General features: G+C 48.3%; 1 protein-coding gene across 14 annotated transcripts in view; it reads right to left on the reverse strand.

Moving 5' to 3' along the window:
• The window catches only part of KIF1B (kinesin family member 1B), a 136,188-nt gene extending 134,613 nt beyond the window's left edge, over window positions 1-1,575 (reverse strand). For 13 of the 14 annotated variants that reach the window (XM_037045272.1, XM_037045268.1, XM_037045264.1 and 10 more), the window contains exon 1: window positions 1,482-1,575. The gene's annotated coding sequence lies outside the window, so the exon portion shown is untranslated. Of the gene's footprint in view, window positions 1-373; window positions 392-1,481 lie in introns of those variants that run through there. The other variant, XM_037045259.1, reaches the window with a different exon arrangement.
• Between the last annotated feature and the right edge of the window lie 9,103 nt (window positions 1,576-10,678).

The following is a 10,678-nucleotide window of genomic DNA, read 5'->3' on the forward strand; positions in this document are numbered from 1 at the left end:
GTTAATCAGAAAGCATCAGCTCACTTCTCAAAGAACTTGAGCTAAGATTTTATTGTGACTAAGCTAAGCTGATAAAATGCCAGCCTTTAAATAAAACATCCACCATATCACTTAAGAGCTATTCAAACCCAATCGCCATACCTTCCTTAGGCTCCTACAGACCCATCTGTGACACAAAGCAAAATGTTCAATGTCGACAGAACAGCTGCCTAGAACAGGGAGCGAGGGATCTGTTGACACTCTAATTTCAGCTACCTCGAAATTCCACAAAGATGACAACCTGCGCCCTCAGAAATGCTGCTGCCAGCCTCCCCCACTGTCAGGATATCCCAGCTGACCAATCACCGGAGGCTGAGCTGCTCTGAGAACCTACCCATCCAGGGCCGTCTACTGAGGCCCCGTCCCCCGACCCGACTTCTCGTCCCGGGGCCTTCCCAGTCCTCGGATCTGCTGTGCACACGGAAGGTGTCGCCCAGCGCCCGCTCCGCGGCACTGGCCATCGGAGATGAATATACACTCAGTACTTCGCCCCAACGAGAATGGAATCTTGAAGACACTTTCCCTCGGAAGCTCAGTAAGCACTCCCCAAGGGGAAAAAAGTGATTTTGGAGTTGAATTCTGGTCTGAGGGCCTGGAATGCCTGGTGTTGCCTGAACAATGACTGGCTTGCCCGGAGCAGCCTCCCAGCCCCCACAGCTTGGCTTCTGGTGTGGCTAGTCACCCTGAAGGCTGCCAGGGCTGTCACTAGGTGCCTTCCAGCAACAGACTTGGCTCCTGAAGGATTTGTCAGCTCATCCTCCCAATATGGCTGCCAGAGTAATCCTGGGCTGCGAGCGCCGAGACCACAGCCGCCCGCTCAGGGCTGGCCGGCCTCCAGCGAGCCCCCTCCCTCCCGCGAGCCCCCTCCCTCCCTCGCCGCCGCGCTCCCCTCTCCAGTCCTTGCGCCACCGGCTTTCCCCAACCACCCCCTGCCCTTTCCTGCCTCCATCTGGCAAATGGGCGCCGCCGCACCCCCAGCCGAAGCCCCGATGCCAACCACAATAGGGGAGAGGGATGAGGGACACAAAAAAGGGTGGCTTCGAAAAGGAGCAGCGCCGTCCGCACCGAGCTGCAATGCGCGCGGAGCCGCGGGAACGGACAGACAGCAGCGGGCCTGGCGACCGCGGGGTTATATAGCCCGGGCCTGGCAGCTGCAGGGAAACGGAGGGCTGGTGCGGGGCGCTGCGGGGACCCAGCAGGCCGCTGGACCCTAGCCCGGGACTCTCCGCTGGCCTGGGAAGGGTCCCCCACTCCCCGAGAGCAAGCCCCCCCCCACCCCACCGGAGGCCGCGGCACGGCAGCACCCTCAGTGTCCGTCGCTCCCGCCCCGCCCAGCGCCTCCTCCGCTCCGACGCCGCCCGGACCCCGGCCCGGCCTCCCCTCCCCCCGAGACGGGCCCTCCGCAACCTGGCGGCACCCGCGCGAACCGCCGCCCGCCTTACCTCAGCCGCGCTGTGGACCGACGGGCAGGCGGGCGGGCGGACGAGAGGGCCGGGTCAGCAGGCGCTACGGCGTGCGGGGGTGCGGGGGACAGAGCACCGACGCTCCTCAGCGCGAGCAGCGGCCGCCGCGAGCCGCAGAACGCCTCTTCGCAGCCCCATCACGCAGCGGCCCGCTCCCGCATCGAGGGCCACGGAAGGCGGCAGCGCGGGAGACCGGGGTGCAACGACGGGCCGGCAGTGGCGCCTGCGGGAATGAGGAGAGGCTCGTACTCGCGCCGGTGCCTCCCACAACCGCCGCCGTCTGACTGCCCAGAACGGTCTCCCCAAAGCTCCTCCCGCCGCCGCCGGCGCGGGACACCGCCCCAAGCCTAGCAGTCGTGCGTCACCTCGGCCCGCCCGGGCGTCCGCGACTGATGTGATGGCGGCCAATCGGAGCGCAGAACTCGAGGTGGCCGACCAATCGCAGAAAGAGCTGTAGGGGGTTGCTGCGGAGGGGAGCTGTGGAGGCGCCGGGCGCCCCCTGGTGGCTTAGAAGGCGGTTCGAGTGTGGGAGTGCTGGGATGCGGGGTGGGCGAAGCCGGCGCCCAGAGTCCCCTCCCCGGTGACCCCCCCCCCCGAAGGGCGTTAGGCGGCAGCAGCCGCGCCTGGTCAACCGGTTGATCCGCTTTGAAAGAGGACAAAGCTCAGCTAAGTGGGGCGGGGCAGGGCTAGTNCCAGAGTCCCCTCCCCGGTGACCCCCCCCCCCCGAAGGGCGTTAGGCGGCAGCAGCCGCGCCTGGTCAACCGGTTGATCCGCTTTGAAAGAGGACAAAGCTCAGCTAAGTGGGGCGGGGCAGGGCTAGTAGGGGTCAGATGCCTGCGGAGGAGCCGCGGTAAGTGCAGGAGGCCGACGAGTGAGGAATGTTTGGCAGTTCGGAAAACATCTCTCGCGTTGAAGCCGCCGAGCGCGGCGCAGTCGGAACTGAAACACGCAAAAGGATGAATGTATCCTCCCGCGGAAAGCTTCCCAGCCTATTCTTCCCGAGCCCGATCGCACCACCTCCCACACGCCACCTTGGGAAAAGAGGCGTAATCAGTCAAGGAAAAGCGTGACTTAGTGGGCATTCAACTTGTCTCCTTGGGAGACAGACGAAGGGCCCGAGAGTAAAAGAAGAAAAAGCTTTGTGTGGCTCCCGCGTTAATGAGCCGAGCTCCCCTCTGGGAGATGCCCTTGAAAGAAGGCTGCTGGAATTGAGAAACCCCGGGAACACGTGAGATCCGGTAGCGATTTTTTTAAAAATCGGATTTAGATTCAGCTCAACTGAAAAAGCCTGCAACTGTAGTTCATGAGCCGTCCAGTTTCCTTGCCGTTGAAAATATAATATTCAACGGTAATATGTGCAATTGTCATGCCAAGCACCAGTATTTTACGAGGTTGTGGAATGCTTTCTTATGTACTAGAAAATAAAATAGACTCCCCTCCTCCCGGAATTCAGTGCAGTATTGGTTGTGAAAAGCCCTACTTGTAAGCACTGACCAGCGACTTTCAACTGCTGTGACGCAAGAATTTTTTAAACATTCAGTACCTATTCAGGCAGGGGTACTGACCTCTTTTGCCTTATATTGTAAAATTTTAAAATGACAACAACCAACACAAGAATCGCGTGTGGATGAATCGAAATTATACTTTTTTGTCAGATCAGTAAAAAAAAATTTGGTGTGCTGCAAAATTTTAGTAATTAGTTTATTTCTGCCATGAGGTGAAAAGGTTGAAAATCGCTGGAATAAACACTGAAAAGTCCAAAATAATTTTCTACACTCACGATTTTGGAAAACCTCCACCCTGACGTAAAAGTCCTCCCACTCAGCATCCAATCAACATTCACTGAACACGTCTCACTTTATTTAGAATTTAAACTCCACCTAGCTACATTTGACAAAGCTTACACTGCAGAATACAAACAACAACAGTGTATAGCATGAAAATCTGAGTAATGATGCAATAAAAGGATGTGTGGGGGGAAAGACTGTATGAATAAAGGGGGTTCACAGAAAGGAAAACTATTAGAAAACAGGGTGATGGGAATGCGCTACCGTCAGGCGCAACACTCAGCTCTTAACATCCTGAAGGCCAGGACGGACATGAACCTACGACGGGCTAGTAAACGGAAGCTGCCCATTTCATCAGTAGACACCAAACTACTCCTAGCTGGCAGCTCTATGTACCATGATAAGTACCATGGAGAGTTACACAAACCTGGATGCTAGTTAACATTGTTGGAGTTCTCAGTGGAGTTCAAACCAAAAAGAATCTAAAATAGTGAAGGAAATCAGCCCAAAAGCACACAGGGCAGGGTAGTATAAGCAGATAAGGCTGTTCTAGGTTTCAAGGCCAAAATAGCCTGTCCTGCATAAGTCTTGTGCCCCTGTGACAGATGAAGTCCCCCTCCAGAGCCCACTGAGCTTCTCAGATTACAGGTTTTGTGCAAAGGCACCACTTAAAAGCCATAAAGTACCAGAAGATTGAATTTAGCCATGGCCTGGTAGAGTTATCCATGGAATACAAGGGAAAAAAAGCAACGTGAAAAAAGATCTATTAATGTAATGTACATGGCCATATTACTATAACTGATGAGGTTTCCAGATACAAAATCAATATAGAAATAGCCAATCAGAAAAAGTGATTTAAAAGGATCTCATTAAAATAGCAATAAAACTATTAAATATTTAAGAATAAATTGACAAAAGATGAGCAAGGCCAATATGGAAAAATATATATATATATATACAACTGTACTGAATAAATGCATTAAAGAAGGCCTAAATAGATGGAGAGCTGTTCTTTATTTTCTGACAGAAAGAAAATATGATAAAGCTGTCAATTCTTTTCAAGTGGATCTGTAAACTTAATGTAAGTTCAATTAATATTTCGATAGGATTTTTCGTGGAATTTGACGAGGTGATGGTAAAATTGAAATGGTAAGTCTGTTCCATATCCACGAAAAAAATTCACTTGCTAGAACAAAGCCAAGAATACCCACAGCTATTTTGGAAAATGAGGTGTGGGACGTGCCCATCAGTTAGCATGATTATCTGTAAGATCATACCAATCAGAACTCTGTTGCATTGGCACATGAATACACGAATGAGAAATGAAACAGAATAGGGTCCAGAAACAGACCACGTGCATATGGAAATGTAAGATACAATAGCATTGGCATTACAAATCAGTGGGGAAATGATAAACTATGAAGGATAATAAAGCATGCTGTAATAATTGCTTAACTGGTAAAAAATGGGATCCTTATCTCACATCCCACCAAAAATAAATTTCAGTTCAACTGAACACCTAAGTCAGAAAAGCAAAGCTGTAAGTATTTTAGTAGAAACTGTAAAATATTTTTTCGACCTTGAGATAAAGAAAAACAAGAGAGCCCCAGCTGGTGTGGCTCAGTGGATTGAGCACCAGCCTGCAAACCAAAATGTCACCAGTTCAATTCCCAGTCAGGGCACATGCCTGGGTTGCAGGCCAGGTCCCCAGTAGGGGATGCATGAGAGGCAATCACACATTGATGTTTCTCTCTCTTTCTCCCTCCCTTCCTCTTTGTCTAAAAATAAATAAATAAATATTAAAAAATAAAATACACTTATTAAAAAAGAAAAACAAGAGAAAGAACACTAACCACAAAAGACTTATGAATTGTCTATATATTTTTTAAGAACTCACTTCTATACAACAAAAGATGTTATAAAACAAAACAAACAGCAAACCGCAGATTGGACAAATATATTTGCAACACATATAACCAGAAAATTATTCAGAATATATAGAGAAATCTGATCAACTTACAATAATCACAAATCATACAAAAATACAAATAATCTAATAGAAAAATATGCAAAAGGATACAAGTAGGTAGTTCACAGAGGAAGGTACGAAAAGACACTTAACTCACTGGAAAGGAGATACCATGCCACATCCTCTAAACTGTCGGAAATGAAAAGCGTAACAACGCCAAGTGATGGAAGGGAGTGAAATGGCGTGACCACTTTGGAAAATGTGTGAGAAAGTGAGTGAATGGAAGATGAGCACAGCCCTCTCATCCAGCAGTTCATCTTCCGGTACCTACCCTAAGGAAACTCCTGCACGGGTGAGTGAGGCAACAGGTACAAGGATGGTGTTTGCAACACTGTAATCGGGAACAACTGAAATGCCCACCAACAACAGAATGGATGGATAAGTGGTGATGTAGTCGTATCAGGGAGGTACTGTGCCGCTGTTGAAATGAGTGATCCAGAGCTACATTTAACAACACATGGACGGTAGTCAGTGTCCAGTTAGAAAACAGAAGGCATGGTAGTCACTACAAACACAGGAGATTTCATGGAGGGGTTGGTTATCCAGATGTTGCAAAAAGGTAGAAGAAGAGGAGATGATAACTCGGAGACCAGAGACTGAAGGAAAGTGCTGTACACCCCTAGCACTGGGAGAAAAAAGGAGGAGGGTGTGTTCATTACTGAAGCTCAGAGGCTCAGGGAGGGGCCAGGACTGGAGCTGAGGGTGTAGAGAAGAGGTTGCTGTGTCAGAAAAAAAGCACCAGAAGAAGGGAAAGAGCAAAAATGAAAGAAGAACTGAAGTCTTCACTCCTCATCTCAATACCTCCTACTGGCAGAATCTAAAGGAAACCGGCTGGCAAAGGAGCTTGAGAAATACAGACTATGGAGGGGTGGGTCCTGGCAGAGAAGCAACAGATAAATAGTGTAATAGCGAGCTCTCAAAAACACAAAGCTGAGCCAAAATAAAAAAATGCGTTGCAGAATAATATACGCCGTTTAGTGATGCCACTTCATATGTGAAGGATGAAAACATGCCGATGAATGAATGCTACCTTGTTTAGGACAGCAAGTCTGCATGGGAATGACAGCCATCAAGTTCAGGATAGAGGTTGCCCCAGGAGGGAGGGAGAGGACAATAGAGGAAGCAGGAAGCAGGACCCATCGGCTCTATCTGTCGTGTTTTATCTCTTGGGGGAAAATGACATGAGAGTGGAAAGGTTGATAAAGTTGGGTGGTGGGTACCATTAGGGTCGTCTCTATATTTTACTGCCTGTTAAAAAGTAGCTCAGCATTGTCCTGGCCCAGTGGCTCAGGTAGCTGGAGCATTGTCCTGTGTCCCAAAAGGCTGCGGTTCAATTCTGGGTTAGGGCACATACCTAGGTTGCAGGTTCTGTCAGCTGGGTCACTTACAGGAGGCAACCAATCAATGATTTTTTTCTCTCTCTCCCCCTTCCTCTCTCTTTAAAATCAATAAATATATTCTCAGGTGTGGATTAAAGTATATATCTATATCATCATCGTAAACCAGTATTTGTCCCAAGGCATTTGGTTGATGCAACCCTCTGCAGGCTGGGTCAGCAGTGAGATCAGAGGGGCTGGGTGGAGCCGGAGGGACTGAGTGGGCAGGGATCACCAACCATAACCCTCCCCCGGACCTGGTTTTGAGGTAAGCTGGTCTCGAAGCCAGCGCTGAAGAAGGCCAGTCTGGGCCAAACAGCTGGCCTTCCTGACTCAGGGACCACCCACATTCATTCAAAACTGTCACATGACGCCACTAGCACTGACAAAAACCTAGGGACAATTTCATTTTTCAGTTATGTTAACCAATGTCAGGTAACAACACATGTATTTAAGTCCTGGATCACGTTGCACATTTAAAAACAGGAACTGTTTACATTTTGGGACCTGGAGTCTACCATACTAAAGCTAGAAAATCTCCATTAAAAAAAGTACAAAGTCCTTATAAATATTAATTAATTAGTGTCTAATTGGTATAAGTATGTGTGTGCAAATCATATTAAACGCTGTATTAAAGAACAATAATAGGGAGCTCAGGATAAATCAATAAATGCTTTGGTTTTTCAGTGAATACTCAAACAGGATGCAATTTGGCCGAACTCATTAATATTGATATAGGGTGACTCCACTTATGCTGAGGGTATTTGGAGTCAGAGAATCAAAGCTGGAAGATACGTTAGAGCTGATTAGTCCACCCCGTCAGGAAACTGATGAGCACAGCGAACCTCTAGTTTGCTGAGAACTGGTTTTTATCTGGTGACTTCAGAACCCAGAAGAAGGAAGGAGAAGAAAATCAGCCAAGATAGACGTTACAAAACTCGTGCCTCTTACTCACTGGAAAGTTCCTCAAACCTGCATTCAATGTCTCTTGACTTATAGTTCACCACTAATTCTAGCAAGGTCCATTGCCTGAATCCTTAGCCAACGAGATTGGTAGGAACACATTGGAAATGGGGGAATTGTAACGCTAGAAGAAGCAAGGCTCGTTCCAACAGAAATTAAAATTTTTAAAAGCATATGTATAATCTCAAGAAACAACATTTGGATCCAAATGACTTTTGGCTATTTTTAAAAGCTAAGTTGATACAGAAAGTGAATTCTGTTACTGGCTGGAACAGTCAAAATCATGCCACAGAATAGAAACACAATTTTAGGAGAGTAATTCCAAAAACACGCCCAGGAAAGGACAAAGGAGACGCCTTTGAAAACAAGTTTCCAGTCTTCTAGAAAGCCCAGGAAAGAAAAGGAAGTCTCTGCCTGGTCCACGTTTTCTGAGGTCCCCAAAAGCAGTAGCAAAGTCAATTGGGGTTATTTTCCTTTGCTTCCAATGCTCAATTATATTCAAACAAAGATGCGTTTAGTGCGTAGTATAGATATCACCCTGCAAGTTAGCACAGCTGCTGAGGTCTCCCTGGACCTGAGGACCACATAGTCAATACCACACGATCCTTGCAGACACAGTGAACCAAGAACCAAACGCTGGCCCTGGCCGGCATAACCCCATGAGCCAAAAGGTCCCAGTTAGGGCACTTGACGGGGCTGCCAGTTCGGTTCCCCGCTGGGGTGTGCAAGAGGCAACCGATCAGTGTCTCTCACTTCGATGTTTCTCTCCCCCTCTCTCTCTTTCCCTTCCCCTCTCTCTGGAACCAATGAGCATAGTATCCTCAGGTAAAGATTTAAAAAAAAAAAAAAGAACAAAAGACTGGTATTTTCAGAAAGACAAAAAGAATGGGACATTTTAATTTGGTGTGTTCTCTTAGATTGCAATGATCAGTGCAAGATTTTGTTTTAACCAGCCCTGGCTGGTGTAGTTCAGTGGATTGAGTCCGGGCCTGCGAACCACACAATCGCGGTTCGATTCCCAGTCAGGGCACATGCCTGGGTTGTGGGCCAGTTCCCAGCGGGGGACTCATGAGAAGCAACCATACATTGATGTTTCTCTCCTTCTCTCCTTCACTTCCCCTCTAAAAATAAATGAATAAAATATTTGAAAAAAAAAGATTTTGTTTTAACCAGCTGCTGCCGGTGGCCGCAGTCAGTGCGCCTGGCTGCTCCCCAGTCAGGTCCGGGACCTATCATTTCGGCCAGATGAGAACACTCTGCGTAGATTCTCCTCTTCTGAATTGCAGTTTATGCAGCATTTTTCTATAACAGGCATTTTTGCTAATTAGGAACACCCATGCATCAATTAACTTTGGTCTTAAAGCCATGATTAAAGAAACCAAATTGTTGTTTCTGGGAATTGCTGTGACAGATGGCTCTGGAACACATGGGCAGAAGACACAGCCTGAAATGGGCTTCTTCCAGCTGCCAGGAGGGAGCCCCAGGACACAAGAATGGGGACATTCTGGACAGCACGGAGAGCTGGGAGCACAAAATCACGGCTGAACGGGGCTCGGTAGAGTGATGGCATCTGAGGCGACCCCCGCATTTCCTGTATCCCCCATCCCCCGTCCTCGGAGGCTGTCCTGGAGGCAGAGCTTGCCTCGGAGCTCCGGCTCTGACAGTGTCTCAAGCCACCTGTACTTTGTTACTCTTGCTCCAGGCACAGCCTCTTGAGAGGAATATATAATTCACGCTGAGAGAAGGCATCTACCGGGAAGAGGGGATGGAGAAAGATTGAGAGCACTTGGCCTTCACAAGCAGACGGTCTGCAATCTACTTCTGCCACTTGCTGTGTGTCCGTGAGCTAGCTCGTGACCCTCGGTTTCCTCATCTCGACAATGAACGTAACATCTAATTTATTCTTCGCAGTGTGAAAATCACATAAGGATGTGGGTGTGAAGTAGAATGCCTGATGCACCATCATATGAATAATAATAAAGCCGTGGTCATGTTCAAGTCGGAAAACAAGCTCGTTGGTTCTTTCTCTACCTCTCTCCCCTCTCTCCCTCTCTCTGTAAGTGACCCCTTTCACAGACTACAGAGCCCCAGTATGTACAATGTTACGATGAAACACGCCTTCTTATTCCTAGCTACGGGGCCCTGGGCAAGTCTGCGCTTCTTGTCTTCGGTTTTTGATCCATAAAATAAGGCAGGCAGAGAAGATGGATTCTAATGTAAGTTCAGGTTCCGATATCTCAGTATTCTGCATTTATTCAATTTTTTTTCTGCCTCTCCAGAGAGTGGAAGAATTTAAAATAGATGATGGTGTGGATGACGGTAATGGTGATGATAGCAGCTGGTGTTTACTGCGCATTTACTACACACCAAGAACTATAGTGAGCACTCTGAATTCATGGTCTCATTTGACCCTCACAACGGTCCCATAAAACAGGGACTCTTACTATTGCAAATTCACATACAAGGAAACCCAGGTTGTGGAGACAGGAAAATGCCCCNCCCCCCCCCCCCCCCCCCCGCCACAGCAATAAGGGCCCTGATCCCTACAACCTCTAAGTATTACTTTTATGCAAACAGGGTCTTTGTAAATGTAAATTAAGGAAGTTTATTTTGGATTATCGAGATGGGCCCTGCATGCAATCAATCATCTGTAACCCTAAGAGAGAGGCAGGGAGGGCTCTGACTGCACAGGCAGAAGTAGAGACGGCCGTCTGACCCCAGGTGTGGAGATCGGAGGGATGCAGCCGCAAGCCAAGGAATGCAGGCGACCTTCAGAAGCCAGCAGAGGCCGGGAAAATTCCTCCCCAGGAGCTTCCAGAGAGAGCATAACCTGGGCAACATTTTGATTTTTCAGCCCAAAGATCCTGATTTCGGAATTCTGGACTTCAGAAATGTGAGGTGATAAAATACTGTTGTGCCAAGTCACCTAGTTTGTGGTGACTGGTTACAGCAGCTACGGGAAACTTGAATGGAGATGAAGTAATTTATTCACGGTCACAGTCAGTAAGTGGTGGTGGGGTC

Source organism: Sturnira hondurensis, unplaced genomic scaffold, assembly GCF_014824575.4.
Source record: "Sturnira hondurensis isolate 20B ecotype Veracruz unplaced genomic scaffold, ASM1482457v3 Scaffold0004257, whole genome shotgun sequence".
NCBI classification, from domain to species: Eukaryota; Metazoa; Chordata; class Mammalia; order Chiroptera; family Phyllostomidae; genus Sturnira; species Sturnira hondurensis.